Here is a 9,484-nt window from a genome sequence, read left to right as displayed (position 1 = left end):
CACTTAGGTTAACTTGTTTCTTCTCAACACAAATCTTATAGGATACATAGATGAATCCTTCTAACAACTCATCAATCTTGGAACATGCACATATAGAATAGGCAATGATTCTACTTAGAAATCTTACATCATCTTTTTTAATGGTGTTGATCACCATGGCCTTCCCATTATTAAATGCTTTTGTGTAGCTCTCAACCTTCTTCTTCACAAGTTTCTCACCTACAGGTACATTTCCTTGTTTGTTAAGACCAATTACCTCATGAATAAGGTCAACTAAAATGTCAACTACATTGTATTCCTTCCACAATTTTCCATCATGAATTCTACTTAGTATAATCTATGTCCATTTTTCATTGTCCAATTCATGGTAGAAATGATATTTGAAAAGGTCTAGCTCTTTCAAATGTTCAAATTTGGTATTTACACTCATATCATGGTTAAATACAATTTCCATATCTTTGTTCATATACTCACTCCCAATAGTTTCAAACTTGTTGTTAAGATAACTGTTGGCCATTTCTGCCCCCCATTTAGCCCATCATTGATAACCGATCTGAGAGATCTCTAATGGGCTAATTTCTTTGATGTGGGTTAACATGTGATTTGGTTGGTGTTAACTTTCATGTTAAAATGATCTTTTCATGAGCTAAGTTGGCTTAGTTTCTTCATGTGTCAAGCAAGTTAAATTTGTTCATTGATAAAGTTGGCTTATTTTTCTTTGTGTGCTAAGTTGTGGGTTAACACATGTATCTATAGGTGTTAACATCTTGTGTTAACCATTTTCACTATTTTGAAAAGTGACTTTTCTTGCTTCTACGAAATTGTTAAAATGTGTCTTGCCTCTTCAGCCATATATTGGGAAATTTTCCAACAAATGAATTAGTGCCAAGTGGTGGATCTTTTTCTTGCTAAGATTCTATTGATCTAATGGTGCTTGTATTTTTGCACCATTTCTTGGGTTTTTTATGAAGATGTGATGGCCATCAGATTTAGATGCATCTTTGGAGATTCCTTGCTTCATCCCAACTGTCTATTTGATATAAAGAAAACCTTGATCAAGGGTTGGGTTTTAATCATGTGTTGGGGATTTTCTTGCAACATCTAAGCTATCCAATTCAAACAATGAGATTACATCTATGTCCATTATTTTTTGGGTAGATCTAATTTATCCCACATGGGTCAACTTTTTAATTTTTGCAATGGGTTAACATTGCGTGTTATCCCATGCCACATTTTTTGATAACAACACGAATGGATTTCTTGTAACCATGACACATTACTAGAACTACTCATTTAATGCAAAAGTAGATCTTTGGGCTTTGCAATGCCAATGATGATCCCCTTCTATGCCTATTTAATGGTTTTGCAATAATGATGATATTTTCTACCACTAGACACTTTCTTTGGCCCTTCCTTTCACTTCACTACAACAAGCTGATTTTAGATCAAATTTCACTATGATAGTCATTTATTGTACTTTGTAACCTCAACTCTATTGTTGTTGGAGTTTGAACTCAAGGTTATATCTGGGTTATGTCTACACCTTATAAAGGAAATTTTTTTTGTTATTCTCGAGATCTCTCTTTTTCTAAACTTTTGCAAATTTATCCTCTAGAAATGCTTTTGCCTCTTATTCAATAGAAATTGCTACTATCTCATCCATTCTCATCCAGTTAAAATTGTGCAACCTTAGATGCCTCTTTTCCCAGATGGATTTGGCAATCATAGCACCTTATGTATATGGTCATTATAATTAACTAATATATTAAGTGAATCTATGTATTCCTTACATGGTTATGTTATTCTTTGGCTTTTCTATAGTGTTAAGATTGAAATAATATAGATAATGGCATTTCTTGTGAAGTCTATTGGGTTTTAGTGCAATTTTTGGAAAGAAGTAGATCAACAATCTATTTGGTGCATCACCACATTTCCTTTCAATATTTTGAATTTCTATTATCCTTTCTCCTTTTCCTTCTAAGAAATAGCTAGGTGCACCCTGATTGCAAGGAAACTAACCTTCTCTAAAGACTCAATCTGAAGTCACAAAGTTCCACACTTTCGAGATTGTTTCCATGTTACACGAGGTTGCCTTTAGGTAAGACTTTAGGCAAGGGTGAAAGCTTTTGTGTCAACAATTCTTGGCATGCTCAATGGGATTACATTCAATCTTACTATGGAGTCAATTGGTCTACTAGTGTTGAATAAGGACTTCAACTTCTATGCTAAGAAGATAGTGTTACTCTTAGAATTTCAGCCTTCAAAAGGTTCACGTTCAAGCACTTGGAAACTCCATATATACATCTTGGTTTCCAAACCAAAATTGCTGAGATTCATGCCCAAAGCTCAAACAAGGGCATCTTGTAGACGTACATTTCAATATAATGAGCTTTAATGTTCAAATCCTAGAAGAAAAAAGAATAGACTCTCTCTATCACCAGTTAGGAGTCCAACAGTAATACATACCCTTGTAAGATCTTTTTCTACTCCTCTCATTGATAGATCACAACCTAGGGTACCATCATTCCATTTGAATTGATCACTTTTTCACATGGCCCATCCTAGAGTACATGCTTTTTCCATTTTCAATGGTTGGAGTCCCCTTATTCTAGGTCAATGACATGATATCCCAGTGTCCACTCTTGAAATTTTTCCTAAGTTTATTGGTGAAACTTCCATTTCCCCCTTAGAGAACATTCAAGAAATTTCCAATGTTTGTAATATTCATGGTATCAGTGAGGATGATGTTGCTATTAGGATCTTAGCCTCATCATCAAAAGGAAAAGCCTTATAATGGTATAGAGGGTTGCCACATAAATTTATTAATAATTGGGATGAGCTAGGAGAAATATTATGTAAGCATTTTGAAGACAAGTGTGATCATCTATCACTTTTGGACCAACTAGCTATGATTAAAACAACACCCCATGAGTGCATGATTGATCTTAACTATAGATTTTAGGAAACATGGCATAGAATTTTTACTACAACAAAACCTCTCCCTGGTAATGCTTTCTTCAATTATCTTAAAACTTTCAATCATAGAATTGCTACCACATTATAGACCTTGGGAGGACATACTTTACCAGCTACATATGAATTTTCCATAATGGAAAAAAATACTTTTTTCCAAAGTGAAGAACTAGCTCCAAGGCCTCCAATGCCATTGTTTCCTAATGTGCCCACACATCATTCTATAATGGCTCCCATCCCAACTATAACTACATGTCAAACTCTTATTGTTGCTCCTTTGACTTCTACATCTTTTAATGGAATTGATGAAATTAAGGCCATGATGCAAGCTATGATACAAATTATAGATAAAAGGTTTGATGATCATACTACATTGGTGCAAAAAAAGAACAAAAAATTGGTGAATTTGGAGATACAAAAAGCTTAAGTTGATAGGCCTCTTCACCCTCATTATCAAAATCCTACATATAAGCCTACAAATAAAAATCAAGGTTATGCCCCACGTAATCAGAATAGGCCTAATGGTAATACCTCTGCTAAAAATGCAAATACAAACCTCAATAAGGCTTTACTCCCTTAGAATAATTTGGCTCTAGATTAATACTTCTCTCCTTCTTGTAATTATTCATATGGTTCCTATATGTGCTAGATGGCAAAATCTTTCCTAGCAGCAACTACACAAGATCAAACAAAAGGACAACAATATAGTGTTGGTCAATCTATAGATGCTTCTTATCTACAATAGTAGGGTGATTGTTCTTTCATGAACCATTAGCTAGAAGAACATTTTCATGCCAACCATGATAACTATGATGCCATAACTGATAATACTTGAAGCAGAAGGAGAGCTATAGAGGATGCTCCATCCTCTTCATTGAATTAGGCTTCAAAGGCTATCCCACATGCCATAAGTGCAAATGTACAACACAATGTTGCTACTCCATTACAAAATTAGAACAACAAGAAGACTAGAGAGCCACATCCTACTCCCATTCATATACTAGAACTTATGGTCACCAACATTCCAACCAAGTTAGCATACACCCCTCTCAACATCATAAATCAAATGAAAAGGATCAATATCTGTGTTCCTATGTGGGATGTTCTTGATATACCATCTCAATTAGAATTTCTACAATAAAAATTAAAGACTATTAGAGTACAAACCAAATCAACTACCATGAATTATGCAACAAGTTTGGTATAGCTAGAAAAGGAAAGAGATAAAAGTAATAGAAATAAATCTCCTCCCTTTTATGTCTCTTTGATTATAGGGGACAAACTAGTTCATAATTGCACGATTGATTTTTGAGCTAGTAGTTCCATAATGCCTAAATGTATAGCTGACCTCCTTGATATTATGTAAGAGTCAATGGTTAGGGATGTACTTTAATTGATGGTAGCTTTATTAAGATATTAGGAATCCTAAAACATGTAGAAATAGAATTACATGTGTACCCTAGTTGTACTGTCACACTAGACATATCAATAGCTAAGATTGATCCAAATTTTCCATCTTCCTTTCTAGGGACTTCACTACATAGATAGGTGGCTATATTGCCTCAAATTGGTCTTATATGTTCTTCAGGACAAGGTATGGGAGAAAAGCCTCCATAAGACTAAAGCCTTTAGCCCTTGATCATATAGAAACTTATACTCCCAACCCCATAAACATGAATTGCACAATCTAAGAGAAGGATGATGAATGCATAACTCATGAGCATTATACTTCCTTAACGAAGGTACGTGATTACCTTTTGGATGAGTGGGTTGTTGCTTATCAATTTGATCCAATGTAGGAGTGTGTAGAGACCGATCTTGGAACATATTGCATGTTTAAGGAGAATACTCCTATGCCCAAGCTCATGAAAATAGAAGAAAGTATAAATGGATTGTGGAGTATGTTCTTTGATAGCTTAAGAAACAAAAATGGGTCAAGTGCTAGTGTAATTTTATTTTCACCTAATTTGAAGAAATACTACATTTCATATAGACTCTGATTTAGTTGCATTAATAATGTGGTAGAATATGAAGCTCTGGTCCAAGGTCTCCAATGAGAACAAAGATGAGGCATCAAGCTCTTAAAGGTATTTGGGGATAGTAGGTTGTTAATCAAATCATAAATTATAATGTCATGAAGAAGATCCTTCTCAAATCATACAAATATAAATTTTGGGATCTACTTGAAAGCTTTCAAGCTATCAATGTTTAGAGTGTCCCAAGAAGTAAAGAAAAACATGTTGATAGGCTTGCAGTCATTGGTGCTCATTATTATATACTATAGCATGTTGCTAATGAAAAGAAGCAACAAATCAGAATTGTTGTAAGGCTTTTTGTCCCAGAAAATTGCACAAATTGGCAAGTATTTTATTCTGATTTACAAATTGTTAATTTCTTGCAAAACGAAGCAAAGTTATCTACTAGAAATCATTCCAAGCTATAAAACTAGTATGGGGACCAGATTATGAACATGAACTCCAACAAATTTCCTAAAGGTTTAGTCACCTTAGAGGACATTTTCAACTCTGATGATCAAGCAAGAGGCAAAGGTTCAAACCTAACCACAAAGAGGGATGACTACACACCTATCACTATTGTTGATGGAAGAACTCTTAACTTGAGAAAGGTATGCACTGATGCTAAATACAAATTTTTCATTAATTTACATCAAGAATTCAATGATGTATATGAAGAATTAAAGGGTTTTGACCCAAGTTTATTCCAGTATACCATAGATTTAAACCATGATGTTAAGCCTATTAGACAAAAGCAGAGGCTAGTCAACCCAAAGATTGAACCCATAATGAAAAAAGAACTATCCAAACTTATAGAAGCCAATATCATTTTTCCTATTAAGCACTCTTCATGGGTAGCCAATCTTGTTCCTATTAGAAATAAAAATGTAGAAATAAGACTATGTGTAGATTTTATGGACCTTAATAGGACTTATCTTAAAGATCACCATCCCCTTCTTTCTATGGAACAATTTCTATCCATGGTTAGTGGCTCAAATAGGTTTTCTTTCTTAGATGATTTTTTAGGCTATAATCAGGTGTTAGTGCAAGATTTAGACAAATATAAGACATTATTCACTACCAATTGGGGTACCTATACTTATTGTAAGATGCCATTTGGACTAACCAATGTAGGTGCCACATTTCAGAAGGCAATGGAAATGGCCTTTGATAGGCCAACACTGGGGTAAATAATAATAAACAATTAGCAATTTTATGATGAAGTTCAGCTGGTCTATACGTGTCAATCCAAGAGCATAAGCTTGCGAAAGGTGTTCAAGAAATATGCTATCAAGGGATGCAGTTTGTGATATGACCAATTATGAATGCATCTACAACATGCAAAATTGAATCTATGAAAAAGCCAAATAAATCCTAGCAATAGGAACTGTCACTTCCTGGCGACAAGAACATAAGAAACATAAATGAACATAAAGACAATGATAATAACAAATGTAAAAATTTACAAATTTGATGAACATTAATGTAGAAGAAATAAAAAAACATCATTCCAAAGAAAATAATAATACAGTAATTTTCTAAATAGAAATTTGACATGAATTTCTATACATATGATAGGCATCCAATAATCTACACATTAATACAAATAATTTCCTGTACAGGTTTAAGAGCATAAATTTGCAATATCAATTACAAAATGAATACAAACTTTAAACCATTTCACTATCTTTCTCAATTAAAACATTAAGTAGATTAGATATGTACTCATATGAAACCTTAAATACAAACCATACTAAATTGCTGAATTATGAATTATACAAACCATAATTATATTACAAATATCACCAACATTCTGCAGAGTGGGCCTTTCCTCCTCAGTTTGTTGAGTGATGAAATTCAAATGCTTCTCTTAAACTGTTTCAATCATATGTTGTTTTATATTTTTTTATCAAAGTCTTGTTCCTACTGAAAGCTATATTCTAATCTGCCTCCCACACTATGTCTCACACTACTTATATCTACACAGCAGGCTTAACAACTTATTAATAGCCTTGTTATTCATGCCATCTAAAGAATGGCTATTACATAGAACAATCTATAATAGAAATATGCGACTTGCAAAGAATAGATAACTTTGTTGTATCGGTTTAGAACAATATTGTCTTCATCCACCATTTTTGAGCCAAGGTTGCTGCTACGTATGAAGTTCTCCATCACCATACAAATAATGCCAAGAATAGGAAACTGTTTTCATCATTCCAACAAAACTATATTATATGTGGTTGCTGATTCATGGTAGAGCAGATTCTGGTCAAAATCCAAACCCGTAATAGGAAAATCACATTTTAAAATTAGTCTCTAACTTTTCCATCTTGCACATTCTGAAGATTTTGGCGCGTGGGATTGTAATTGGGCATATTATGGACAATACCCATGTTTCAAATTTTTGAGATTCATCCACATCTACTCACAAAATAAAATGCAAAACTGACTGTCCTCATTTTTAGTTGGTAATTATTCTAGCTAAGTTCTTTCTCAACATACTCCTTGGTCAATAATCTTGGAAGGAATAATGCTTTAAATAATGAATGCCAATAAGATATAGAAAGCAATATTTTCAAAGTGGATGAAACTTTGTATTTCTGAAATAGCTATAGGAAGATGTCTAGCAGGCGACAAGAAGAACCATAACTTGTTAGATAAATACAATTTCATTTATTTATTCACATATTCTATCTAATAACTATATTAAATATTCAATCATATGCAACATAGAAGGAGAAAATGGAATAGAAGATGGGGTTGAAATGCATGTAAAGGCTTATATAAAGGTTAAAATATGGTATAATTTGGGACATAAAATGCTCTCATCAGCCTTCAAGGGTGTGCTAGAAAATTTTGTGCTAGTCTATCTTAATGATATAACTATCTTCTCAAAACATGTGGGAGATCATTTTGATCATTTGACATAGGTATTTAAAAGATGTAGAGAGTATGGTGTGTGCCTAAATCCCAAGAAGTGTGTGTTTACCACTGACCAGGGAAAGCTCCTAGGACATATTGTGTCAAGAAATGAGCTGACAATAGATCCAAAGAGAGTAGAAGTAATTCTCTCTCTCCCACTTTTGAGTCATAAGAAAGAGTTACATAGATTTCTTGGTAGGATCCACTTTGTAAGAGGGTTCATCCCTAATCTTGCCTCCATGGTGAAGCCTCTCACAACTATCTTGAAGAAGAACTTGGTGTTTACTTGGACCAAAGATGGGAAGGCTAGTTTTGAAGAGATCAAGAAATAAATTGCATCAACTCCCACTCTTTTCAATCCCAAGTTTGACAGAGACTCCATCCTTTACTTCCTTGGTGGAGATTCAAGTATATCAGTTGTTCTAACACAGCTAAATGATGAGAATTTGAAGCAGCCCATTGCTTTCTTTAGTGAGGGGCTTAAGGATTATGAAGGAAGATATAGCTATGTGGAGAAGAAAGTCCTTGTTGTTGTAAGGGCTCTCAAAAAATCTAGAAATCTTTTATCTCATAACAAGGCTCAACTCTTGGTTCCACATGCAAGTGTGAAGGAGTTCTTATTGAACAAAGATATCAAAGAAAAAAGAGTTGGGTGGATCACAAAAGTTATGGAATATGACATTGATATTAGGATCACCAAACTTGTGAGAGGAAAAGGATTGTGTGAGAAAATGGTCTTCTCTTTTGAGACACCCGAGGAGGTTTCCCTCTTAATATGGGATGAGCAACTAGTAGAGAATGAAAATTAGAATGATTGGTTGTATGACATGACTACCTTCTTGGTAGAGGGAAGATATCCACATGGCTTGAGTATAGCTAAGAGAAGATAATTTAGATTGCAGTCTATCCCTTATGTCTTGGTAGATGTAATACTATTCAAGAAGGATTCTAATGGAGTCCTATTGAGATGTATCAAAACATATCAGATTAGTAGGCTATTAAAAGTGTTCCATTATGGGCCTATTGGTGGTCATTTCTTAGCTAGGGTTACAACAATAAAGATAATGAGAGATGGTTATTATTGGCCAACTCTTCTCAATGATTGCCAGAAACATGTGAGGAAATGTGAAAAATGTGCTTTCTTCTTAAGAAAGCAAAGATTGGTCACCCTTCCTCTCCATCCCATCCAAGTAGACCAACCCTTTGCTCAATGGGGTTTGGATTTTATTGGTCAAATAAACCCACCCTCTAGTGTTAGTCATAAATGGATCTTGGTAGCCATAGATTGTTTCACAAGATGGATAAAGGTAGTCACTTTGAAAGATGCAACTTTAGCTTTAGTGGTTGAGTTCCTTGATGGGATAGTAACGAGATTTGGCATCCATTCAACCATTATATCAAATAATGCTAAATATTTTATTGTAACTCATATATGCCCTTGGGCTCTAGAATATGGAATATATTTGAGTACTTCCTCAAATTATTAGCCCCAAGGAATGGCTTGGTGGAATCCTCTAATAAGAACCTCATTAGAATAATGAAGAGGACAATTGAAGATAATTAGAGGTGTT

This window comes from Cupressus sempervirens, chromosome 7 (assembly GCF_028749045.1).
Source record: "Cupressus sempervirens isolate cs-2001-9-10 chromosome 7, ASM2874904v1, whole genome shotgun sequence".
Lineage (NCBI taxonomy): Eukaryota > Viridiplantae > Streptophyta > Pinopsida > Cupressales > Cupressaceae > Cupressus > Cupressus sempervirens.
This window is presented reverse-complemented; position numbering follows the sequence as displayed.